The sequence below is a fragment of the Muntiacus reevesi genome, chromosome 3 (assembly GCF_963930625.1).
Source record: "Muntiacus reevesi chromosome 3, mMunRee1.1, whole genome shotgun sequence".
NCBI lineage: Eukaryota > Metazoa > Chordata > Mammalia > Artiodactyla > Cervidae > Muntiacus > Muntiacus reevesi.
In genome coordinates, this window is record NC_089251.1 from 77,339,360 (window position 1) to 77,366,909 (window position 27,550).

The 27,550-nt window shown below is 49.5% G+C and overlaps 1 long non-coding RNA gene across 1 annotated transcript in view; it reads right to left on the reverse strand.

The window, feature by feature from the left end:
* Positions 1-27,550, reverse strand: part of LOC136164431 (uncharacterized) — a 152,851-nt gene that overhangs the window by 52,555 nt on the left and 72,746 nt on the right. Inside the window, exon 3 of the long non-coding RNA XR_010662352.1 lies at positions 7,611-7,795. This is a non-coding gene — a long non-coding RNA (uncharacterized lncRNA). The remainder of the gene's footprint in view (positions 1-7,610; positions 7,796-27,550) is intronic.

A 27,550-nucleotide genomic window follows, 5' to 3' on the forward strand; every position in this document is an offset into this window, starting at 1 on the left:
GTTTGTTTTGGGAGGGAGCGGCAGGGGCCCCCTGACTCCAGGGGTGGTTGGGGACGTGGTGTAAGAGCCAGGAGCCCCAGATAAGGAATGATAGCAACGTCCTGTAACTGCCACCAAGGCTCCCCCTGCCCAAGCCCTGGTTCAGGGGCTTCCCTCTGCTCCTGGCCCCGGCCACCTTCTCTGTGCCCAGGCACGGCCCAGGCCCACGGGGACCCTTGGCAAGATGGCAGTTTGGAAAGAGTTGTCTCTGGCCTCCCTCCCTCCCTCCGCCCATTTCTATCATGCAGTATTACTGGACTCCTAGCTGAACACTAAGGAGGGATTCTGGAGTCTACCTGGGTGTCCAGACCCACAGGCGTGGAGCATGAGGGGAACGGAAAGAGGAGAAGAGGGTGAGAGGGCTCCACAGGGGCTTCCCTCTCAGATCACCCATGGGGGGAGAACCTACTCTGTTCTTCAGAGTTGTCAGGGGCCCCCAGAGCTCAGCATTAGCCATTCACTGACTCAGCGAACACACACTGAGCACTCCCAGGGGTAAGCAGTGGTATGAAATGCAGACTCCCAGGCCCCAGCCACTGGGGTCCAGATTTCATTGCCTGAAGGGGGTCCTGGGATGCAGGTGATGCTTGTCCATAAGCAGAGCTCAGCACTCAGGTGGCCAGCAGCACCTCCGTCCTCTGAACCTATAACCTGGACGGGCTGCCTCCAGAACACTATGGATATTTCTCTTGGAAGGCGCCCCGAGGATTCAGCTGTGGAGCTGTCCTCTTTCCACAGACAAGGGCATGGCCTTCCTCCCCAGATAGTCACATCCCCCGGGGACTGGGACAAGACCAGGACAAAGGCTTCGCTGGCATAAGGAACACCCAGCTGGGGCTCCGCAGTCTGCCCTTGTAAACAGACCCTGAGAGGGGGACAGGGGCTCGAAGCAGGCCCGGACCCGGCCAGCCTGCAGGGTGGGAGGAGACGGAGGTGGAGGTGTGCCTCTTGAGGAGCCAGGAACAATGTTTTCCTTTTGAAAACGCTCCGGGTGCTTGGGTTGGATTTCCAGCCTTGTGTTTACAGCATCTGCGGCCGCGTCCATGACCGAGTCTGTCTGTACCTGTGTCTTCCTCTCCAGGTGTATGCGTCTGCGCCTCTGCGTGTTCTATCTGAGTGTCTAATCACACCTGTGGGCGTCGGTCCTTCTGTGTCTGGAGGAGGCTTTCTGAGAACAAATGGCTCTGGTTTCCACTTGTGTGAGCTCTTCCACCTCAAGACATGGCAAAAATAAACCTCGCTGAAAAAACTTTAACAACATTTTTTTTTTCTTGTCCCTGGCACGGGCAATAGCACCAGCGGGTCTCCACGGTCAATTTAGGAAGCTTGGGAAAACACTGCTTGTAATTAAAAGTCTAAAAGGGCCTCAATTAGGGCAGTGTTTGCCCTGCCAGACCCGTTCCCAAACCCCACTCAGCAGCATTCCTCTCCTGGCTGGAAAAAGCCTTTGATTCGCACCAAATGTTCAGTGGCCACACGGGACCAGGCCTTGGCACTGCCTCCCCTTCCAGCTGCTTAGGGCGCAGGCAGGCCTCCACCCCAAGGCTGCGAACTGAGACCCTGGCTCTTCCCACCCCCTGACTTTCCAGCCCCTCCATCATCCTGAGCTCCTGAGTTCTGGAGGTGCAGACCTCCTGGAGATGGGGGAACCCAGACCACACCAGCACCCACTCCCCATATGGGGAGTCAGTGTTTGCTTGAAGAATTCAAAGCCGACAGTCAGGGCTATCTGAGGAGGAGGCAGCTGTGGTCAACGTGGAGAGATGTGGTGTTGGGGTCCAAGGAACACCCCAGTGCCTCTTCTTACTTGGCAGAGACCCTCTGCATCTGAGCAGAAGGCAGCCTTGAGTCACAGTCACCTCAAAAGGCAGCCAGAGGGCTCCAGAAGATTCTTCCAGAACCGGAGAACACAGGGCCCGGCTGGGAGGGTCAGGAAATAGCACAAGACCCTGACCTCTAGAGTCCCTACGAATTAAAGATAAGGATCTAACTGGGACGGGGCCCAGGGTGCCATGGTCGCCCCCTCCTTTTGGGGGTGGGGCAGCCAAAGGCAAAAACCTGGTGTTGCCTCTGCCCTGGGGAAAGGATCAGTCGCTCAGTTGGGTGGGTGGGAAACAGAAGCGCTGAGTAAGCTCAGGAGCAAGCCTCTTTTCCCTCCCAGGACACACACACACCCCCACACACACACACACTCGGGCCACAAGTGGGCCCTCCGCGTCCCAGATCACAGACACCTACACATACTCACATTCCTGCACAGGCTCCTACTGACACGCACTCAGAGTCACAGACAGGGCAAAAGTGGGACACACAGACCCTGGAAAAAAGGCCAGCAGGCCCCAGACAAAACCAAACTGCCTCCCGAGGTCCCCAAGTCCTTGACAGCCCCCTAGGCAGCTCTTGCAAGAGCAGAGAGGAATCACTATGTAGCAGACAGTCTGTGATGCAATGCCACGCCCTGCGGGGTCGGGTAGGAGCATTTAGGGTAACCTTGCAGAGGGCAGCCTGGGCATCCACCTCGGCTCTGCTCATGCCCCAGAGGGCGGGCCTGGACCCAGAGTCAGGGTACGGCAGGGGAAGGGTTACAGGCTAACCAGAAAAAACAATTACTAACGGGAAAGGCAGCACATTCCAGCCCCGCTTAGCCAGCCGCCAGGGCCGTGGGTGGTTCTTGGATTATGCATTTCCTTGAAAACAAAAAGGAAAGTTCAGGGCAGTTCAGCTGTGCCCTGAATCTCACTCTGGGGCCTTTGTCTCCAGTCCCCACATAGCCTGCGTGCCCGCACACACGCACACCATCCCAGCAGCCCAGCCAAATGTCCACTGGGAAAGTGGGAACATTAATACCACTGAAAGCTTGCAAGAAAAGTAGTGAAAGACTGGAACTGAACCAAGAAAGGGGGAAAGGGAAGGGAGTGGGAGCCCTAGAGAATTCTTGTCACCCAGAAGTCTCCATTCTGTGGGTCTGAGGTCGTGGGGAACGTTTGCTGATTCACTCAGCAAACCTATCTGGAGCCCCTGCCTTGCTCCAAACACGATGCCAGGCACTGGGTTCATTCTTGAGGGTTCTTGGTCTTCTATTTTCTCCACAGTGGTCTCTTGCCCCTATTTCTATGTCAGGTCCCAGCACTCTCATCTATGAAATCTGGTCTCCTGATAGCTTCTGATGGTGGAATTCAGACTGAGAAGTGGGCAGCTGAGAAGGCTGAGAGGAGACCCTCCAAGGGTGGTTTACCCTTAAAGGAGGATAAACACTGTGGTGCCTCCCTGAGGAAGAACAGAAGGGGCGGCCATCTTGCCACAAACATCGGAACAGATTAAAATGGCTGCTGAGTCTGACTGGACATGTCCTTCTTCCCATCCCTCACCAAGCCCCATGAGGAGGCAGCTTCCCCACCACAAAAGGGGAAACTGAGGTGTGAAGAGGGATGAAGGCCACTGCACAGGCTGCCTCCCCTGGGGTCTTTCTTTCCTCGGCTCTCTGAGCGGCATCTTTGAGGTCTCAGCTTAAAAGCTGTCCCTTGGAGAGGGCCTGAGCACTTGTCTGAAGAAGTCTGCTCTGTATTGCCTCTCTGTTCCCTACCCTTCGTGCACATGATTTCGTGTGTGTTTATCTGAGGTCTGTCTTTCTGGTCAGACTCTTACCTCCTAGAGAGAAGGGCTTGAGACTGGTTCATTCACCATGTATATCCCAGCTCCTGGGATAGTGCTAAGCACACCGTAGGTGCTCGATAAATGTTTGTGGAATGAATAAAGAAATGAGCAGCTACATAGCTTGGGTAGATGGAACCAGGTCAACTTCCCGGCCTCCAGTCAGATTTGTGTTGCTCTCCTCCATGTAGAAGACTCAAGAGAAGACTCTTGAGAGTTCCTTGGACTGCAAGATCAAACCAGTCAGTCCTAAAGAAAATCAACCCTGAATATTCATTGGAAGGACTGAGGCTGAAGCTGAAGCTCCAGTACTTTAGCCACCTGATGCGAACAACTGACTCACTGGAAAAGACTCTGATGCTGGGTAAGATTGGGAGCAGGAGGAGAAGGGGACAACAGAGGATGAGATGGTTGGATGCCATCACTGACTCAATGGACATGAGTTTGAGCAAGCTCTGGGAGATGGTGAAGGACAGGGAAGCCTGTTGTGCTTCCATGAGGTCACAAAGAGTCAGACTTAACTGAGTGACTGAACAATTACCTTCATGGAACTCCCTCCAGAATGACATGGTAAGCAGGAAGCCAGGAGCCTCTCCATTCCAGCCCTGGGCTAGATGTAAAACAGCTCAAACTTAAAAAAATAAAATCATACTCCATAGCTGGGATGTTTATTACTTCTGCAAGGCCCAGATGCCTGGTATACAGGGTGTCTTGGGGGCCTGTACAGTTGGGACCTGGCCTAGAAAGAGGGCAGGGGGTTTCACCCAGACACACTCATTCACTCCTCTGCTCCTTGGGCCCTGACCAGGTGCTGAGCTGGGGGTCTCACATGGTGCCTGCCCTCATGCTACACCCAGGCTTTCCAGAAAGATGATCAAAGAAAAAATTTGGTGAATCATGCTCAGACCTTACGGACAGAGATGCTGTGAGCGGCCACAGCTCTACTGGGGATATCAGGAACGACATTTCAAGGTGGTCAGGCATGGGCTGAGAGACGGGCTGACCAGCATGAATGCCAGAGATGGGGAACAGCACATGCCAAGTTACAGAGGGAAAGGAGCACCTACACGGGCCTGGGTCAGGCCAGGAGTTTACTGGGCCTGGATCAGAAAGTTCAGGGAGGAGAGATGCTGGAGGAAGGATGGGCTGGCTCACTGGGGGCAAGGTCCACTGACCAGAGGAGCCAGCGCTTTTTAAAAGGGAAAAGACATGGCAGCTTTGCATTTTAGAAAACTCACGCTACCAGAAATTTGCAAAAGCCTTGATGGGACATAAGAGTGGACATTTGGGAGTCTGTGCCTGCACCCCAGTAAGCACTGATGGCTGGGACCTGGGGCTGTGGGGTTAGAAGTGAGAGGGCAGGTGTGAGAGAGCCATGTGATGAACAGGCACGAGGGGGCGAGGGCAGGGTGCTATCAAGGGTGACCCCAGGGTTCTGGTCTGCTCAGCTGAATGGAGGGGGTAGGCAGGAAACCAGGGGGAGAGGATGCTGGGTCAGCCCTGGCCATGTATCTGGGGGCTGTTAGGGATGTGAGTCTGGAGGGGAAGGAAGGTGCTGGCCTGGAGCTCTGGAGTTGTCCAAACCCAGCCAGACAGGGGTGTTGCCTGGGCAGAGGACAAAGCAATAAGGTTGAGCTTGAATGAGAGAAGAGGGCTAAAGGCAGAGCTGCCCCTGCCTCTCAGCCAAACCAAATCCTCACATCTCTGAGATCCACTTCCTATTTGCCCACGCCATCCAAGTGTGAGAGAGCATGCAGCGAAGATGGCAGGGAGGAAAAGAGCTTGCACCAAGCCTGAAGGGTGGAGGGCCTGGGATTGGGGAGAAAAGGTGCAGAGGTAGAAGGGACCACGTCCCAGAACTGTAGGGGTCCCCCTAGACCAAGGCCAAGACTGAGTGGTCCACTAGGGGTCCTGGGAGCCAGATGCTTAGAATGACCTCCCTTTATTGGGGGTTGGAGGTAGGGAACAGACCCTAGCCCACTCAGATGCAGTTGCCAGATGCTATGGGGGCAGCCCTTTTTCAGGGGCCTGTTAGCCCAGGGACTGCTTGGTCCAACCCAGGGAGCTGGATCTGGGTCTCTTATTTCTCTCCACATGGATTCTCCAGAGGCCAGGCAAAGAGGGACAGGGAGAAGTACACGTCCAGAAATAAGAACTTTGAGCTGGGAAGCATTTTCCACTCCCTTTCCTTTCGTGGTATCAAAGAGAAGATTTTACCTCTTTGCATTTAATAGGCTGTAGGCTGGTTTGTCGGAGAAGGCAATGGCAACCCACTCCAGTACTCTTGCCTGGAAAATCCTATGGACGGAGGAGCCTGGTAGGCTGCAGTCGATGGGGTTGCTAAGAGTTGGACATGACTGAGTGATTTCACTTTCACTTTTCATTTTCATGCATTGGAGAAGGAAATGGCACCCCACTCCAGTGCTCTTGCCTGGAGAATCCTAGGGACGGGGGAGCCTGGTGGGCTGCCATCTATGGGGTCGCACAGAGTCAGACACGGCTGAAGCAACTTAGCAGCAGCAGCAGCAGGCTGGTTTGTTCCAAGCAAGGAGGCCAAGGTCCTCAGGGTCCCGTCATCAGCCCTCAGATTTCTCCCTGAGTCACTGCACAGATGTCAGGCGAAGCCTACCACCCAACTTGCCGCCTCCTCCCCCTCTCCTCCCAGATGCCAATGCAATCCCACCCTTAACATGGTTTCCCCTGTTTGGCCAGGCACTGCTGGAAGAAGGTCCCGAGGACAGGGCTATAAGGAATCCACATGGTAGCTGAATGGCCAGCTGACCACTCTTGGCTCTCCTAATGAAGGCGATGTGGCTAGCTGCTAGGGGTCCACCCTGTTCCCCAAGCCTGTGCCCAGCCAGCCTCAGATGCCAGCGGATGGTCATCCTCTTTGGTACCCTTGACCAACCCCGTCCATCTCTCTCTCATTTCCATTCCTGATATTCTACCCCGCTCCCCACTCCTCAGCTTGTGTATGTGTGTGTGTGTATGGGGTGCGGGGAGTGCCCCAAGTCTCTACTCTGGCCAATGAGATTTGCCCATCGAGGTGGAAATCATTGCAATAATTAGCAAGCCTCCTTGGTGGCGCTGGTGGGGGTGGAGAGGCGAGGAGACAACCAGAGCCTGCCTAATGGGCCCACAAGCCCCCACCCCAACCCCAACAAAGGCCAGTGCTCCCCAAGCCATTCTTGGGGCCAGGACAGAGAACTAGCCCCTGTCCTGTGGAGATGTCACAGGCCTGGGAAGCGGCACATTCCTTGGGGCAAGAGAAATGGAGGTGTAAGGGGCCCAGTGAGGAGGGCCAACTCCCAGCCCAGAAATGAGACTAGCTAGGGAGGTGGGTGCCCCACAAATGCCCGCGGGGCCTCCATAGTCACTTCCATCCCTACCAAAGCACTGGTCTCTCACCCAAGACTCTCCCTGGATAACTGGGTGGGGGGACCTTGAAGGGAGGAGCTGGAGATGGGAAACCAGCTGGCCCCCATCCTGTTTCCTCTGGAGCCACTCTGTCCTCATCTCAGGGTTCCAGGTATGGCCTGTCTCCTCTTTTTGAAGGCTCAAGCAGCAGATTTCAAAAGCGGGAGCTCCCCACTCCCATCCCAACTGCCTCCTCCCAGAGGTGGAATTAAGCACAGGACAGTCATCTTCAAAACCTCATCGTCACCACAAGACTGGCACCAAGGTGTTGTGGGCTCTGTCACCTACCACCCCAAGCAAGGCTTTGTGCTGCATCAGAAGAAAGGGGAGGGGCAGAAATATTTAATGCTTTGGACTGAGGTAAGCTAAAATGAGGGCTTTCCCAGTGGCTCAGTGGTAAAGAATCCACCTGCAAAGCAGGAGCCACAAGAGATGTGGGTTCAATCCCTGAGTCGGGAAGATCCCCTGGAGCAGGGCATGGTAACCTATTCCAGTATTCTTACCTGGAGAATCCCATGGACAGAGGAACCTGGCGGGCTACAGTCCATGGGGTCTCAAAGAGTTGGACACGACTGAAGCGACTTAGCACACACGCACACACACAAGCTAAAGCGAGGTGTGCAACCGTGTTCCTCTGGCTCTGTAGGTGTGCTGCGGGTCTTCGTGCCTCGGGCCTTAGTTTCCTTGTCTGCAAAACAAGGATTGAGGATGAGGTTTGTGGGTTTCAAACTCTGCTCTCAGAGCTCAAGCATTCTACAGGAAAGAATCAGGGCCTAAGTAACTCCTGTTTTATCAGTTACACAACCGGGCTTTATCCCTAAGATTTCATTTGCAGAACTAGCTCACAGCTGAGAAATGTTCGATCACTTCTGGGCCAAGTGATGCTTGTGTCGATCCCAGCTTGAAGCTTCCAGGGACAGGCAGCACCTCATCCACTGCAGGAGGATGCCTGGAGAGAGAGGATGGACCCCAGAAGGATGAACCAAAGGGATTTACTCCTCAAACCTTAGGTGGAAACAACACTGGACACACAAATATATATATACGGCCAAGACGCAGAGGGATGGGACTGGCCATGGGAAGTAGGCTCAGGAGAGTCTGGGCAGACCCAGAGGAGAATATGTACCCAGGCTTACTCATATATGCTTATGTGTACACACACACACACACCACACACACACCGCACACACACACACACACACACACACACACACACACACACACACACAGTTGACATTTGCAGCCCCGCCTCCATGGCCAGGCGCTGCCTGCAGGAATATCCTTCTGTCTCCCTCTGAACCCCGCCCCACTCCCACTTACCTCCTTTTGGACTCCAAGCTGACCTCACTGAGCTATGTCTAGAGAAGAGGAAAATGTCTCTATCTGTTTTTCAAATATTTGGGGCTTGCTAAAGACCAACACATTTTTTTTTAAAGTCTGTATAATTTGAGGGCAATTTGATCCATATGTTTCTGATTCCTTTGCACTTAAATCATCAAAATATTGATTTTTAAGAGCCATTTGATGTCTAAGGAACCTTTTTAATGAGCTTTTAAAGCTCTTTAAACCCAGAGACTGGAGCCGGTGCCAGGGCCCAGGCTGGCTGCTGGATGGCCAAGGCCCCTCCCAGGGGTCAGGATCACTTGGAGCTGAGACTCACTCCCCCTCGGCAGGCCTCACCTCTGCCTGGCCTCACTGCCTCCCCCAGAACTGGCCAGGGGTCCCAACCCCAGCTTCTTGCTGTTCCTGACAGGGGGACTCTTGTCAAAGATCACAGTCACCTTTCCTCAGTGTACACTCAAGACACAAACTAAGAGAGCGAACAGGACTTTTAATTTTTAAAGCCTGCATTATATTTTGCTGTAGAACTATGCTACAATTTATGTAACCACTCTGGAGAAGGCAATGGCACCCCACTCTAGTACTCTTGCCTGGAAAATCCCGTGGATGGAGGAGCCTGGTGGGCTGTAGTCCATCGGGTCGCTACGAGTCAGACACAACTGAGCGACTTCACCTTCACTTTTCACTTTCACACATTAAAGAAGGAAATGGCAACCCACTCCACTGTTCTTGCCTGGAGAATCCCAGGGACAGGGGAGCCTGGTGGGCTGCCGTCTATGGGGTCGCACAGGGTCGGACACGACTGCAGTGATTTAGCAGCAGCAGCAGCATGTAACCACTCCCTATTGGAGAACATGTAGCTCATTTCCAATTGTGCACCTTAGCGCACATTTCTGATTATTTTCTTTGGCTCTGTTTCTAGAAATGAAAAATACTGAGTCAAAGAGAGTGCATGCCCTCAATGCTCTCTCCACACGTGCTGCCACGCCATTTTTCCAAAAGATGACACCAAGTTTTACACATCCACACATCTCCCCTCATGCACTCTTGAGAGGAACATTCATTTTTATTCAAACAATGCTGTCGCATTTGAGCAAAGAGAAGCTCTCTCACACAGCACAGACAGGAGGAGGCTCTAAAGCCAGAAGGCCTGCTGGAATTCCACTTCTGCTATTTACTAACTGGAAGAGTGACTTACTCTGTCTGCGCCTGTTTTCCAATCTATAATTTGGGGATAATAATGGCACCGCCACATGTTTATCATGGGGACTAAATGACATCACGTACATACACATAAATGACTTAGTGGCTGATGCACAGTTGGTGGTCAAGTAATGATAACTAATATTATTACTATCCTTTAGCTAGTCCTTCAACCCAGAATGCCCTTCTCTTTCTCACTTTTTTGATGCCCTTTTCTCCCCCAACTCACCTTTTTGATGCACCCACTATCCAGGGCCTTATCTCTACACTTAGCTAAGTTCCATTTCATTTCAAATCAATTCAATTCCATCCCCCAAATTCTGGCATTTGTGCAAGCCAGTGTCCAGGAAGCTGGGCAGAAACATAAAATAGATCATCTCTAAGGTCCAGGCCAAGATGTGCTCTTTGAAAAATAGAGTTGCACCCACCCCAGCACATGTTACATACCTTTATGTCCATAAGGTTATTATGGAAGAAACTATAGGGTTCTCCATCACAAATTACTTGTGTGTGCATGGGCATATGCATGCATGTTCTTATGCATACATGTGTTTTTATGTGTGCGTTTCTGTGGGCATTTGTGTGCTCAGAGTTTAAGTTCCTGAGGTGCAAAGATAATAGAGTGAGCTTCCTCTGACTCTTCCACAGATCTTACACAAAGCAAGGTACAAAGCTTGGACAATTATAGCTTATACAATTCAAGGAACACATGAATGAATGAATGAACAAAGGAATGAACAAAAAACCCTAAACTTCCACTCAGGCTGAGGACCTGGGAAGAGGGTTTGACTAGGAGTCAGAAGTTCTGCACTTGAAATGCAATAGGTCCTATATGAGACTGCAGGCCTTGCCCCTTCTGTTCCTCACTGTTCATCCCCCAGAGTGAAGGGATTGGATTAGATGATCTCAGGTCCTTCCCAGCTCCAAGGACACGCTAAGGCCCCTCTTCCCCAACAGGGCCCTGTTCCCAATAGCCCACCAGCCTCAGTCCCTCCAGGCGCAGACCTCATCAGACCCATGAAGGCCCCAGTCCCATTTGGGGTGGGCCTTACTTGGGCAGGGCCTTTTGCTCCCCTGCCTCATGGGGCTCAAGGCTGTTTTGTCTAAATTCTCCAGGAACAGAGGAAAAGCACAGAGGCTTTTGCTAAAGCCCGATGGGCAGGTCTATTTGAGGACAGGGATTAAGTTTGTCTCTGTTGATCTCCCCTCCAGTGGACTCTGCTGTCTGTGAACCAGCTTCAGATTCTCTGAGGTTTACCCTCCGTCATATGGTTCCACTCCCCTCACATTACCCTGGTGGTGCCATTTTCAGCCATCCCTTCAGAGCGCCTCTGCAAAAAAGAATAGATCCCCAAAGAACAAAGCAAATTTTGGTCCAGGCTGGTTCTAAATGAAGTCCCTCTTCCTTCAACAATTGCAATTTGGAAAAGAAACAAGACCCTCCTGACTCCCCGGCCTGGGGCAACTCTGTCAGACCTCACACCAGACCTAACAGACTATCTCCACTGGCGAGGGGAGGTCAGTCTCAAGGGCCCCCGCTTCCCTTCATCCCAGCCCAGGGCATTTCAGGCTCTGATGGAGCGGCTGGTGATGGGCTGGTGGGCTGACCCTTACCGGATTATCTGAATTTGGAAGGGTCACTCAGGGGTCAGCAAGTCTGGGAGGGCCGATCCTAACTCCACAATGAAGAGGTGGGCACAAGGGTCTCTGTCTCTGAGTGGCCCCTTCTGTCTCAGAATTGCCTGTCTATTCAGGGAAAGGGACCTGATGCCTCTTAAGGGTCTTACTCCCCGCAACTCTCAACCCTAGATATCAGTGTGGGGCTATAACGTGCTATTTCTAACACAGCAACAGGGATGTGAGCTTTATGTAAATAGTAGAGGATGTTTCTGAATAATTTATGTGATATTTTTAATTCAAGTTTTAAAAACCCGAATGTTCCCCAAACAGAGGAAACACTGATGTTGCAATATTCAAACTGAACAATCTTTTGCTTTTAAAGATAAAGACTTAGAGTTCTTAACCAATTTTGGGAATCTCAGAAAACTCATTTTAAAAAATGACTGAGCTGTGTGGCTTTCAAGATCTCAGTTCCCTGACCATGGATTAAACCTGGCCCACAGGAGTGAAAGCATGGAGTTCTAACCACTGGACCACCAGGGAATTCCCAGAAAGCCTGTTTTTAATGATCTTGATTCTGACTCATTTTATTTAAAATGCATGATCTGTATGCCCCTTTTGTACATAATCACACCCACACACAGCAAACACACTTGCTCTGTGATTCTGGGACAGGTTTTGCAGTATCTCTGGGCCTCAGTTTTCTTTGGCCTCAGTTTACTAGTTTATAAAATAGATACAATTTACATAATAAAAAGCTAGGTAACTATGTCCCAGTTCCCTTCCAACTCTTGAATTCTATGATATTGAGAAAATTCTGAGCATATGAACTTACTGCCGCAGCTGTATAGCAAGGAGACTATTTCACCCTGGATAATCCTCAGAGCATTCCCCTAGCCATGGGCCATGGATGGGCAGAACTGGCTGAACTAATGAAGGAGATAAAGCACTGCTCATGCTTTCAAGAAACACCTCTGTGAGCTAACCAAAGGTAACACCTCCTCTGCCTTGCTCACTGCTATGTTCCTGTCACCTAGCACAGGGTTCTGTACAGAACAGTTGTCCCGAATGGTTGTTAAATAAACAAAGGAATTAATTAACTAATTCTTTAAGGCATGCATACTGGGTCTCTTCCTGGATTTGGATAGCTCTTTTCCTCAAAAAATTCAAAACGTTTTTGTCAGAAGAACATTTAAAACATGAATTTTTTTCCAGAGGATTCTAGACCAGATATTAAATGTGTAAGGTAATAAAACAAATCCAACATAATTCCTTCTATCCCAAATATAACCTGAGATGACACGAGCAGACTGAGTCTTATTGACCCACCGCACTGAGGTAGAAGGTGTAGACAGACTCCTGAAACAACGTCTTCTTAGAAGAGAGGCCATGGTTTTCATTGTTCTAGTAGAAGGTGGGTATCAGAAGTGGAACCACTATTTGGACTGATTATTTTCTTAAGGCAAAGGTCGTCTCAAGTAAGGCAAGGTGATGAGTGAAGAACAAAGTGTTACGGAAATCCAGACAGGCCCTGGTGATAACTGCATAATTGATGGGAGAAGGGTACTGGTTCTTATCCTCCAGACCCTTCTCTTTATGGCCATTCTCTGTCCAAACGAAAAGGTCAGCCACAAAAGCAGCCTCTACATCACTGTCAGGGTGCCAGGTGACGTTATCATCACAGAAATAACAGCTGGGAGTTGGATGAATCTGACCTCCCTGTTCCATTCGCCAGGTGATGAGCTGTTGAAACATATGATGTGATTTTATTTGTACACCAACAGTCAAGACTCCAGAGAGTCTGCACTTGGCAACCACCATGGACATGAAGACGAAAAGGGTGTTTAGGCTTTGTGGAATCCTACATTACTGAAACCAGGTTAAAAATCACGTCCTAGAATCCATTTGAGTTTATTAGAAACGTGGCCATCTCCTTCAGTTTCAAATAGGTTGTTATATCTAGTCAAGTAATACTTATCCAGGTGAAACACAAAATGTTGACAATGGCATTGATAACTCCCTGGCTAGCTAACAGAAAATATAAGATTATTTGTCCATTTTCATTGGGCCAAAGAATTTAAAACTCCCAGGGACAGGGGAGCCTGGTGGGCTGTCATCTATGGGGTCGCACAGAGTTGGACACGACTGAAGCGACTTAGCAGCAGCAGCAGCTGAAGAAGACTCTGAGAGTCCCTTGGACAGCAAGGAGATCAAACCATTCAGTCCTAAAGGAAACCCTGAATATTCATTGGAAGGACTGATGCTGAAGCTGACGCTCCAATACTTTGGCCACCTGATGCAAACAGCCGACTCACTGGAAAAGACCCTGAGGCTGGGAAAGACTGAAGGTGGGAGGAGAAGGGGATGACAGAGGATGCGATGGTTGGATGGCATCACTGACTAAACAGACATGAGTTTGAGCAAACTCTGGGAGATAGTGAAGGACAGGGAACCCTGGCGTGCTGCAGTCCATGGGGTGACAAAGAGTTTCTGTCTTCCACTGATATATCCCTCATTATAGAAATCACCATTTGGATGGTGCACGTAAAAAGTGAATCATTATTTCCTGCAGGTAATTTTCTAGAATTACCTGGTGTGTCTTACCATTTTATAAGTTATGTGACTTCATTTTGTTAAGTTCCCTGAGGCATGCTTCAGTGAGACAAATTCCACAGAGGGTGTTGGGATCTTAAATACCTAAACATCTCTCAAAATTTAAGGCCGGATTTCTACACATACACACACACACACACAAGTTGTCCTCTAGTGGGGCACAGACTCTACTGAGGATGTAGATGCCTAATGGTAAAGTTGGATAATCTCTTGATATCTCTTATGGATAGAACCAAAATAAGAATAACAGAAACAATAAATATGATGGTGACCACAGACATTTTCTCAATAAAACTTAGGCAATGGAGAAGCAGCCATACTATCAGCAAACTGTTGCCACAAAAGAGCAAAGTAAGGAAAAATAGGCAAAAATGAAAAAGGAAGAGTGTTAGACAAAGGAGAGTGTGTTCATTTGTGACTCTAGGCATCTGAGCAATATTATTCTGAAGATGTGGAAGCACGTCCATCTCATGCTTTCATCTGCTTAATACGAAGGTCTGAGGGTAGTCTCCCCAGATTCTCAGAAATTCTTAATAGAGTCTCCTTCAGAAGATCTGCTTTGGGGGGAGTCTTAACCATCCTCACTGGAAAATTACTGTTTGAGATGGCCCTCCAGTTGCCAAGGATGATCTGTGTTTCTTTAACTGGGAAGCATCCATCCAAAAATCAAACCCCTGGAATTCTACCACTCTTCTAGGTTGTTATCAGTAACTGCTAACGTCTTTTTCCATCAGTGTCCAAGGGCTACATTTCTATGATGTTTCTTCCAAAAACCAAGTTTTTGTTTGTACGGGCATGGAGTAGGAGGATGTTAATAGTAAAACTGGCCTATGATATGGACCCCTTGCGGTATTCGGCTATCGAAGCTCCTAACAGGGTAGAGTGTAAGACTACAGGTAATAATTGGAGGTAATGGTCCTAGATACTTGAGGAGGCCTGTTACCAGCTCACGAGGAGAGAATTGATGTACTCTCCAAGGAGCTGATCTTGGGATCAGTGGTTAGGACTCTGCCCAGTGGTTAGTTTCGCTGGCCAGGGCCTGAGTTCGATCCCACAAGCTGTCCAGTGTGGCAAAAAAATAAATAAATAAATAAAATCCTATTTCAAAGCAGTTGAAAGGCTGAGGGCAGGATTTTGAACCAGGGAAATTCAGCTGTTTCTGAAAGCTGGGCTAAGTTTAATTTGAAAATTCCATTCATCCTTTCTACTTTGCCTGAAGTTTGGGGGTGGTATTGATGAGGAATTTGGGGTAAGCAGTAATGTCTTTTTGTAGAACTCTTTGATGATCATCTCAGGAATACGGGGTAGTGGGGAGGTCCTCATCATTACAGCAGCAGACAGGGACCCCTCTAGTAGGAAACACAAAATTGAATGGTTCATTCTGATGCTCTTCAACAAGGAAAGGTTTCAACAAATCTGAAAACAAACATGCTCCCAAAGCCAACAACAAACAAAAACAGCAGAACATATTCATATTCCATTAAAAGGGATAATTGTATTACATTCATTGGGAAGTTTTCAAATGGGCCTTGAGGTCTTGATTCCCAGGCATGCCCCACCTTTACTGTTTTGCCAAGATTATGTTGTTGGCAGCTAAGGTATGCACTAGAGCAGGGTTCAATAAACTATAGCCCACAGGCCAATTCTAGCCCATGGATTTTTTTTTTTGTAAATAAGTTTTTGCTGGAACACAATCATGCCTATTTGTTTATGTACCGTCTATCACTGCTTTTGCACCCCAACGGCAGAGCTGAAGAGTTGCCACAGACTCTGAGTCCCACAGAGTCTGAAACATTGACTATTTGGCCCCATACAGAAAAAGTTTATTGATTCCTGGTCTAAGGCACCATTAAGATGGGCCGTTTGGGTGATATTGTAAGTTCCCCAACCTGGCCACTTTAATTCCAGGCTGTTCTTGGAGAGGTTGTGCCATTTTGTAAAATATGCACAAGAACCTGGGTTACAATGAGAATCCTACAAAGAGTGGGCCTTCAGCCTGGTGGAGAAGTAGACTTGAACTGAGATGACCCCACGTAAGTTAATAACAGGTGGCCAAAAGAGTCACTTCTACACCTCCTATCTTAGGCTCCCAATCAAAGGTTAGCTATCTTCAGCTGCATTCTTCAGCAAAAGAGGTTTTGGAGATTTTTGTCTCCCAAATCTACCCTCTGGGACATAAAGTCAGGATGGAGGAAAATGGAGCCTGCAGCATTTTCAGATGGACAGCCAAGCTACAGTTCATCCCCTTAAAGGTCACCAACCAAGCAAGACCTTAAACTTATTCATCCTTGGGACTAGTTTTGGCTATGGACTCATTGGTACTCATCTGCTGGCAATTCTATGGCCATTCTCTCCCCTTACAGACAAATAAAGTTTATGACAAAGTAGTACAAGACAAGGGTGAGACTAGAGGGCTTTCTAAATTGTTAGATGTTATCAACGGAAAACCGCTGCCCAATTAGAGAAAGTTGTTGTGATAAAGTAAAACTGACTTTCATTGATCTAGAGCAGCAAGGGAGACTACTACACTGACAGTTCTTAAATAACACTTTGTTAGGAGAAATGAATGCATTTTATTTTACTCTTCCTTGTGGGGCTCAGAAGTTCTTAGAGCAGGATATCAGACTAGGACACATGCTTAGACTGGCTAGTTTCCTAAGGCAAGGACCAGTATATAAAAGGTAAAGTTCTAATTTAAAAAAGGAAGTCTTGCACTAGTCACCAGGTTTTCTGATGTTGTTACTGCACAACTGATGGGCACTTCTGGTTCTCAGCCCCAGTCATTCTGTGGTGATAATGGCCGTCACTTATGGAACCAGACAATGTAGATGATTTATCCTGTGTACCAGGGGCTTCCCTGGTGCCTCAGATAGTAAGGAATCTGCCTGCAATGCAGGAGACCTAGGTTCGATCCCCTGGGCTGGGAAGATCCCCTGGAGGAGAGCATGGCAACCCACTCCAGATTCTTGCCTGGAGAATCCCCATGGACAGAGGAGCCGGGCGGGCTATAGTTCATGGGGTCACAAAGAGTCAGACACAACTGAGCACGCACAGATTCTAAATGCATATTATGCCTAAAACTAAGAGCTTAAAAAAGATGAAGGTGACTTCCCTGGGTTCCAGTGATTAAGACTCCACACCTCCACTGTAGTGGGCATGGGTTTGATCCCTGATCAGGGAATTAAGACTCCATATGTCACGCAGCATGGCCAAACAAAAAACAACAAAAAAACCAACCAAACAAAAAAAATGATGAAGGCGTATAGCATCTTCTATCCCACTCCATCCATTGCCACCCAATAAAGTCCATTTTCAAGGGGAAGGAGTTATAAATCCAGAGGGCCTGTGTCTGAAATGCCATACTACTGGTCCCCAAGACAGAGGTTCCCAGGTTCTGAATATCCCACCCAGCCTTGCACACACTGCAATGCACACTTTGGTCTTGCATCATGAAAGTAACAGACTGGAAATAAAGAAGTTTTAGAACCAGATAGATCCCAGCTCTGCTACTTACTGACTGTGGGGCATTGGGCAAGTCCCTTCATCTCTCCAAGTCCCTATTCCCTTATCTTCAAACAGAAAGGTAGCACATGCTGTTTATTGTCTACCCCTAAAATCATTTCTTCCTGTCTCTTTTCTTCCCATTACCACTGAGTGACTTCCTAGCCTCTCAGGTTGCTAGATTGTGTGTGGCCCTTCAAAATGGGAGGACACTTGTGTTCGTGACTGGCGCACTGTTGTCCTGACTCTGGACAATTGGAAGGAGAAAGAGGCTCTGGGTGGTCCCTCCTGAGGGGCTTGAGAGGCTCAACTCTCTCCATTAGGATTGAGAGATGAGAGAGCTTTTTCCAGGCTGCAGGGTAAGTCCCAAAGGAGCTCAGGCCTATTGGATCCAACTGCTGGTTGTTCATTAGTGCCTTCTCATATCATTTTCAATAAATATTCATTCAATGCCTACGAATGCCAGGGACACAACTGTGTGCTGGGGACACAGTGGTAAACAAGACAGGTAGGATCCTTGCCTATTGAATGGCCACAGCAGTTCAAATGAACACAGACTTTCCAGCTTCCCAACTTTCTAAATCACTGTGAGCATAATTGTGAGCATATTTCCACTTCTGCATTTTGAAATCATCCATAACCCAAGGACTCTCGCAGAGCCCCTGGCTCGAGGTTGCTCAAGATGAATTGTTTTGCTGGAGAGTGAAAAGTTACTGAGCATCTTCCACTTGTAAGACTTGGGTCTATAAACATGAGGCCTGTTTTCACACCTCAGGGAGTTTAAATTCTGGGGTGGTTGGTACAGGACAAATATTTGATCTGAGTAACACAAGTTATCATGCCTGAAGGAAACAAAGGGAAGGTTCAGAGCAACTGAGTCAGTTGTGGGGATGAGGTGACCCTAAAGGTGGTAGGATTCCATTAGGCAGAAAAGGATAGGAGATGGCCCACAAGAATAACTTAAGGGGCAATGTCCAAATGGGGGGAAAGGCAAGCTGAGGATGGGGATAGGAAATGAATTGGCCCAAAGACCTGGTTTGCAGCCTGATAGAAGACCTTTAATACTAAGCCAAAGAATTTGGACTGCATCCTAGGGGCAAAGGGACATTTCAGGTCAGGAAGTTAAAGTGACAGAGCTGGTGCCGTGAAAAGATTACTTTGACATCTGTGAAGGAGATGATTAAGAGGGTGGAGACCGTGGAAGCAGCAAATTGAGGCCTGAGCAGCTTTGGACCTTTCAGAGAGGGGCTCACACCCTCTGGGTTTTATTTCTGGCTCAGTTGCTCTGCTAAGATTGTGCAAATCCTGCTGTGGAAGACTACTGGTTGCCTCCCAATATCCACTTCCCTCTCTTACCTTTCTAACAAAATCTTGAGTTTGTCTGGGGCAGCAAAATTTCCTGTTAAAAATGTTCAGGTCCTCCAAATCTAGTTAAAGATGTCTATACTCCTGGCCAATGAGACATAGAAAGAATTTACAGTGAGGCTTCTGGAAAGGTTTTGTTTTCTTGATAAAAAGACATTGGTCCAGCCAGTACAAATTTTTTCTTTATCCACTTCTTTCAGCCTGGAATTCAGTTGTGATGTCTGGAAGTGGTGCAGCCATTTATGATCATGAGGATAAAAGCTCTAAATGAAGGATGGCAGAGCAGGAAGATAGCAGGAGTCTTGACTCTTAATGACCTTCTTGAATAGCTATATCACCCTGGATTGCCTATCTCCAGATTTCCTATTACATAAGAAAAATAACTGTTTAATTTGTTGAAGGTTTATTTTAAGCAGCCAAACTTATTTCCTAACTGGTATACATAGCTAACCCTGAATGTCTCAACTTTCTTCTTCTTTTCAGTCTCAGAGCTTGGTGCAGAAATGGATTATCCATCTGCCATGCGTTTTTCAGGAGCTGCCCAAAACAACTGAAGAGGCCCTCAGTCTATGTTGCTCCCTTGGTCCCAACTCTCTCAGCCATGCAGGGCCTCCCTAGCTTGCCCAGATCCTTCAGAGACCAGAAGGCAATGCCAGCTGGGACAACCCCAAGAGACCAGATCTCCAGCTGTGAATCCAAAGCAAGAGTCCTAGACCAGCAGTCAGAAGTCCTCGGATGCTGGACCACCTCTGTTACTAGTCAGGACATGACCATGACCCCGTCACTGCCAATTCCCTTGGGCCTCAGTCACTTCGTCTTTGGAATGTGGGGACTGAGCTAGGTCAAAGTTTTCAAAGTACACATCAATTAATTTGCATTTAACTGTAAATAATAGAGAATTTCCCAGGCAGTGCTAGAACCTGCCTGCTAATGCAAGAGATAGGTTTCCAACCCTCGGTCAGGAAGATCCCCTGGTGGAGGTCATGGCAACCCACTCCAGTATTCTTGCCAGGAGAATCCCATGGACAGAGGAGCCTGATGAGCTACAGTCCATAGGGTCACAAAGAGTCAGACACAACAGAAGCAACTTAGCACACACACACACAAATGATAAAAGCAAGCAAACAACAAAAATCAAAAACCAAAAGGTAGTGCATTCCATAAGGCTTAAACAATAAAATTATCATCTGCTAAAGTCCAAAGACAGGACCACTTAGGTTTGGTATGGTCAGCTGCCCACCAATGTCATCAGGCCCCCTGCAGTTCTCTGTAGATTAGCTCTGTCCTTGAACTGGCTTCCTTCAGGGGCACAGGATGGCTACCGCAGTACCAGACATCATGACCAGGCACTCCCCTAGCCAAGAATGAAGGGGAATGTATTTCTTGTGTTTGATTTTTAGGAGCAAGAAGCTTTTCCCACAGGGCCCTATCAGACCTCATTGGTCAAAAGTGTCTCTTTCCAACCAATCACTGAAAAGGAAAGGGGGATGGCCATCTGATCAGACTGTATTCTGGAGAGCCAACTATGACCAGGACAGAAAAGATATCCCTCTTCTCTAAAAAAAAAAAAAAAAGCCATGACCCCGTGACACAGAGCAGATAAAAGCTGAGTCCTTTGGACTGAAGCTAGCAATGGGGAGAAGGCTGGCTCCCCCTGTTACTGTCCTCAGACTCCCAGTCCCAAAGCTGGAACTCCTAACACTAGTTTGAAAACCACTGGGCTTGATCACTAAGGCAGCTTTCCATTCCAACACCCTATGCATCTTTGCTTCTAAACTTAATGGCTCTGGCAGAATGAGGTCAATATGAGAGGGAAAACTACCCATATCCCCTGAGGTCACCCTGAGGATGGAGACAGTCAAAGAGACTGGGGGTTTCTAGCCTGGTTACAGCTAGGAACACTGTGCATTGTTCTGTACCTTCACCAGAGCGCCCCACGTTCATACAATCTGTTTCTCTGCGCGGGCACACACAGTCGCACCCAGTCTGAGAAGCTGCCCGGTAAGTAGTGTAAGGCCCAGGTGGCTCCACACAAGAGTCACAGGTGGGGAAACTGAGGCACCAGACAAGGAGGCCTTGGCTCCCAAAGCCAGGGTCTGGAAGAGCCTAGCTGGAACCATACACTGCCAGTTCAGCCTAAGGATGAGTGACACCCCTGGGAAACTGGGAATACAAGGAAAAAACAGGTCTGATTGCTGCTGATCACAGGCCTGCTGGCAGGGTGCCTTAGGTCCCTCAACCTCTCTGAGCCCCACTCCCCTCATCTATAGAAGGTACCACTTCAGGGTCACTGGGAGGACTTGGGGGAGCCCCGTGAAGGGCTGTTTAAAAGAGCTGTGGGGTCTTCCAGCCCGAGACTGCAGACAGCCTGGGGAGGACCCGCTCTCTCTCCCTCCTCCAGACTGAAGGAAGACTGGTCCCGAACCACAGACTGCTGCCCCGCGCCTGGCCACCGCCTCCTCCTGGGCGGCCCGGCAGTCTCTGGTCCAGCCCCTCCCCCACTCCCTAGGGGCAGGCGGCTGCTAATGGCCCTCCCCACAAGCTGCTTCATTAAGGATTTGTTCTGTGAGCTGCAATCAAAATAAACAGACCAGCCTGAAAGCCAGGGAACTAAAAACCAATTAAGAGGGAATGGAGATGGAAGGAGGGGGGGTGGTGGGCAGGAGGGGAAAAGAGGCCGGGGCTTTCCAAAGACTCAGTTCCCATGGCAGCCAGCTTCCAAAATAGTCTGGGAATGAAAAATAATGAAAACCACAGTGGAGAGAAAAGCGATCCTGGCAGGAGAGTCCCGACCTCAGGATTGGCTAAATCCCCTTTCTCCTGGCTCCCAGAGGGCGGCTCCGTGGGTCAGAGCACCGGTGACCCTTCCCTCCCCCACCCACCCGGTCCTCTCTCCCTCTCAAGGTCGTGAGTGGTGCCAAACCTCTGCGGGGCCTGCCGCCAAGGCCCCAGTGTGAAGGAGCCACATTCCCTGCTTTCTCCATGGGGAAACCATGATGGAGAAATGGGGCAGGGTAGGAACAAGGCTGAAAAGGGAAGTTCGGGGCACCATGAGGTCCGCCAGCCTGATTTCAGAGGGCTTCCTGGAGGAAGTGACATTCAGACTGAGATCTGAAGTGAGAGCTGGCCATGAAATGAAGAACCGGAAGAGCACCTCAGGAAGAGAGAAGGGGAATCCCAAAGGCCCGAGTGGAGGAGTGGGAGAGGGAAAGACCAGAAGTCTGGTAGGGCTGACAGATATTGAGTGCTCTGTGCCAAGCTGAGTGCTGTTTTATGCCCTGAATCCTGTGAGGCAAGAACCCTGGCAGGCTAGGACTCCCAGGTTTTATGGAAAGGCAGTACAGCCAGGACCCCACCCACACCTGTGGATGTTACGCATACTTGCTTGCCCCTCTGTCTGGAGCTGGGCCTCCCTGCGAGCCCCCCCAGCCCCCGCCCAAGACCTGCCCCTTCCCCCACCCACCCAGGGGACAGGGGAGCCCAGCCTGGCGTTTCTAGCATCATCTCCTAATGATATCTCCAAGGAGGCCCCACAGCCCACCAGGACGCATCACCGGAGGCATCAACGTTTAACCATCTCCAGACCCCCTTGTGGTCTGGTTTCTGTTTCACTGGTGAGGCAACAGGAAAGCTGAGATCCTATTAAGCTAACTTGCAGATGCCAAAAAGGAATAACGGCCAAAATTAAATTAACCCTTTCACTCTCCCTCATCCGCTCTCGCTTCCCGAGCCACAGAAATAAGAGCCCTGAACCGTATTACCATCAAGGGATTGCAACACCTCAGCCCCAGGGGTCGGGTTCCCAGATCCAGAGGGGACACCTGGCCTCCCCAGTAGGTCTGGTGGGCCGGGAGCCTGTTCTGCAAGGGCCTAAGTAGCATGGTGATGACCAGCAGCGCCCTGCCCGCCAGCACTTACTCACTGGAAGGCCTCCTAGTCGGGAAGCAGGACAGGAAGAGGTGAGGTGAAGGCTGTGGGGTCCAGTGGCAGCTCGTAGGCACAGACTTCTCAGTCTTTCTCCAAGAAACCAAGCCAGCGCCACGTGGGAGCCCACTGGAAACGGGATGCATCTGAGAAGGCGAAGCATAGCCACCCGCTCCCAACTCAGAACCCTCTGAAGTCTCTAAGCAGAACAAGGGGAACGTAGGCCAAGGAACTGAGTGTCCGGAAAGCTAGCCTTGAGCAGGGTCCCTGTCCTGTCCTCATGACAAATGAAGCAGAGATTTTGCCATCAGAGACCCCCCGCCAGGTATCAACCCTAGTTCCATCATCTGGTAGCTGTGTGATCACAGGCAAATTACTCCTCTCTGAGCCTCAGTCTCCTCAACAGTAACTGGGTACAATAACACTGACCCCATAGGGAGGGCCTCTAGAAGGGCGACAAAGGTGCCAGGAAGCTGGGCATGGAGCAAGAATTCACTAGTATTCTTTCCCCCCTCCCAGGCTTCAGCAGCATCAACCATATTAATCAAATGGGGTACCAGCTCTCCCAGGTGAAGTGTGCAAAGCCTTTGGAAAACTGCAAAGGCCTGTGGATTCGTGCAAAGGGCCTCTGTTTGAAGACGATGCTGAGTTACTCCCTTTCCAGCCTCCACTACCCTCAGCATTTCTCTCACCTGATTTCCCTACCCTGCACCAACTCTCCCTGGGCGGGCTTGAGGAACCTCTGTTAAATGAACAGAGTTAGATGAACACTTACGGAGCAAATCTGAGAAACTCACAGCAAGTATAAAAAACTGGACTTATGATGCACCCCCACTCCCTGGGTCCCCCACTTACTGTCCTTTTTAAATTGGGCTATAATACGTGTAACTCTATGGCTGATTCGTGTCAATGTATGACAAAACCCACTGAAATGTTGTGAAGTAATTGGCCTCCAACTAATAAAATAAAATTAAAAAATAAATAAATAAAATAAATTGGGCTATAGTTGCTTTACAATGTTGTGTTAGTTGCTGCGGTACAACAAAGTGATTCAGTTATACGTATACACACTTCCCCTCCCTCTGGGGCCTCCCTCCCACCCCCCATCCTATCCATCTCGGTCACCACAGAGCACCGAGCTGACCTCCCTGCGCTATACAGTAGGTTCCCACCAGCTATCTATTTTATACTTGAAGGAAATGAGGCCCAGGCACAGAAGGTGACCTTCTTGAAGTCATGGATGGTAAGTGCCTGGGTTTGGAACCCCAGGGCTGTCCCACTCCAAGGCCAGTGCTCCTGCCCAACCCGCAGCCCTAGTTCACCAGCCTAAGGGGCTGAACAGGGTGAGCATGAGAGACCTGGGGGGGGGGGTCCCTCCTCCTGTGGGTGCGGAGAGTGGTCACCCCTCCACAATGGGAGACACAAGGAGCCCGCATGTGATGGGAAGGGCAGCCTGCCCAGGAGGCAGTCACACTCAGACCTGGGTTGGAATCTGTGCTCAGCTGTGCAAACTTGCATACCCTCCACTTCCCTGGTCATCTCAGCAGCACATCCCTAAATCCAGGAAGAATGCTCGCCCCATCTCACGGGCTGTCGGGAGATTAGAATGAGATGACTGACAGGTGTTGAAAACCAGCAAGCCCTGTTGTCATTCGTAATTAGCACACTCAGGATTTGTTTGTGTTTCTAAGCAGCAGATTCGCTAAATAGGTTAAACAGTGTCTCACTCCCCACTCCTTGGGCCTCCCCATCCTGTTCACACTATCCTGCTTTGTGCCCCAACAGGGAGAAGGTGAACCCATGTCCGCGTCAGAATATCTTCAGTGAAGGGTTACTGAGCATTGAAAGTTCATCTCACATGCTGTCTGTGCTAGCCCTGAGACAAACAGGCAAGAGAAGCAAGGGTGGCAGGTATTTCCTCCTTTTGACTCTCATAAGTGAATAAGCAGACATATTAGATCAATAGCCCCCTGACACATCTTTGTGGGGCATTTATACATGCGTCAGGCATGGCACTCACCTTTACAGACAGAATCCTGAGATCACATCACAGCTCTGAGATGGAGCAGTGACTGACTGATTTCCTCCCTTCCTTCCTCCTTTTCTTCCTTCTGGCCCTCGGATTTCTGCCTCTGATCCCCAAAGCCACAGTTCCAGGCAGTCCCAGGGCCGTATCGGGGGAGAGAGCACTGCGGGCCTCAGGGTCTCTGTCCTGGGCAGGCAGTAAGGGCCCAGCCAACTGAGGGGACCCAGGGGACATGGCCCAGTCAGAGCAGCAAAGAGAACAGAGCAAGGGCAGAGATCTTGGGCTCAGAGAACGCATTTGCTTGGAGATTTGGGGCATCGGCTGGAGCAGGGAAGCCCTTCTGCCTGGATGTCCAAGAGGGAATGTTTCCCAACCAGCCCCCCAGGTTGACACCTCGAAAACTAATGCCCGAGGCTCCCACAGCAAGACCCAGGGCATCACAGGTGCACAGGCAAGGAACATCAAATCAAACTAACCAGGCAGTCAGATGAAATGCACCTTCCTCTCACATCTAAGGAAACCAGGGAAGCCCCCAGACAGCTGGGCCAGGTCTTGAGGAAGAAGCAGGGAGTCAGAGAGAGAGCCCAGAGCAGCTGAGAGGGGGATCTCTGGCCCTGGGAAGCTAGATTCAGGGGCTGAGGAGAAGCCCCTCATCCTGGGCTCTAGGTGGCTGCATTCCCATGCCACTGGGGGCCACAGAGAGACACACCCAGCCACTGGGCTCAAGAGGACCCTGTGCGTCTCATGGATCATCCATTCAACCCTCACAGCCAAGCCCATGAGGTAGGAATCATCATACCCAGTTAAAATTAAAGAACCTGCGGCTCAGAGAGGTTGAATAACTCACTCTGAGTCACAGCATCCATCCTAGTCAGGGTCATCTAGCCACAAAGAACCTACGGACTTACTGCTTGACAGGATAGAATTATTAATCAGTGATTGCTCCAGGCCTCCCACCAGCCCTCTCCTGCTAAGGAGACCCTGGCTGGCCCACTTTTTCGACTCTCCTTCCCACCCTGAAGACATCTTTGCCAAGAAAGGTGGTTCTCTGGGCCTTTGACAAGCAGGATTAGAAGTAAAAGGAGAGGGAGAGAAATATCCGAGAGGCGCTGATAGCTCTGAGGTGGAGGTCTGGGGAGAGGAGAAACCTGTGCCCTGGGGAGGCACAGAGGCAGAGAGAGAAACGGACAAATGGGCTCAGAAGTACCAACTTTCGTGACTGAGATATCTAAGGATGGAACTGAAGTTCTAATGACATCATGTTTGGGTTCTCAATTCTGTTCTCTTGAACCAGCACCACTGAGACTGGATCCCATGAATCACAGATGTGGGAGCGATTCATTTGTAAGGAGACAGGAGGAAAGAAAAGAGAACTGAGACTGAGGCAAAGTGGAGATCACTTTCCTCTCCCAGCATCTCTATTTTTCCTTTGTGTGGTGATCTTCTCTGTGAACGCATTCATTTACTGTTGTTCACTTTTAGTTTCTACTCCAATTTGACTCTGGTGGGCACACAGCCCACCGTGGCCGCCTGCCGCATCTCCTCATTCCTTCTCTAAAATGATGCCAATTCTGTTTGAGTTCCCATTGTGAACCGTCTCATAATACTCATGTTTCCTGGTTCAAAAGCCATTTTCCCACAATTAGGTCTCTTTTTGGAGGTTTCGTTTATCTTTTAAAAGCTTAACCTTAGGCCAAGTCTAGGGCCTGTGAATCACTAGAACTGTATGTTGACCCTTCAAGAATTCACAAATAAAAATGATTTATTGAAGAGTCTCAACTTAGTAGGAAATAAGCACAAAAACAGTTCTATATGTTTTATCTTCCCCTATCTATACTATGACAAGTTCCTTTGCTCATTGGTTAAAGGTTCCCTTAACTATAACTTAGTCCAACCCATACATTTCAACCTCCTCGAGTTCCCAGGACAATCTGGTTCTGTTCATTAAGACCCACTTCTGTCACTGGTTTGTTTCTTCTCCTCCCTTTCCCAAGAGAGGCCAGAGCTGTAGCCACAGTTACTTGTGATGGAAAAGGGATGAGAACTGATCTCCAAACACTTTCCCCCACCTCCTCCTAGGTTCAGGTCATCGAGTGTTCAGGACAAAAGGGAAGGGAGGGGACGTAACTTCTAAGTCAGGCTGAAATCCTCTCCAGGTTGGTTGTCTCTGCTAATTATTTAGTGAAGCCGAATGACCTCTGTGCCCCCGATGTGGCAGGCATCCTCATGCTGGCCCTCTCATGGGATGCACATCTGGGCTCTTCAGAAGGCCCTGCAAGAAGCAAAGGGCCATTTGTTGCTGGTACTTCTCACTCAACAAGCAAGCTGCTGGGGAGTGGGGGGTGGGAAGGAGGGGTTGGGGAAGAGGGAGGAGGTAGAAGGAAGGGAGAAAGGCGAAGGCAGGAGGGGGTAACAGGAAAGAACTCAAAGCCAGGTGTCTTATCTGGCATCCACTAAACCCACCGGAAATTCAGGACCCCAGTAGCGGGAGAGTGACTGCTCCTTCTCCACTCTACCAGCTCTCTCATATCCTCCTCTCTCCTACTCACAGCACACAGGAGCACACCAGAAAGTCTCTTCTCTCATTTGGTGAGCCCCTTCAAAATATAAAAAGGCTTTTACAAGGAGAAATGACTATAACATTGTAAATCAACTATACTTCAGTTGAAAAAAAAGAACGGATCTCCTTCTTTGGCTTTAAGGAAGAGAAAGGACTCCTTTTCCCTCTCCAACAGAAAGGAAAGAATAGCCTCTCTTTCTCTCTTTCTTTTTTTAAATATTTATTTATTTCTTTATTTGGAGAAGGAAATGGCAACCCACTCCAGTATTCTTGCCTGGAGAATCCCATGG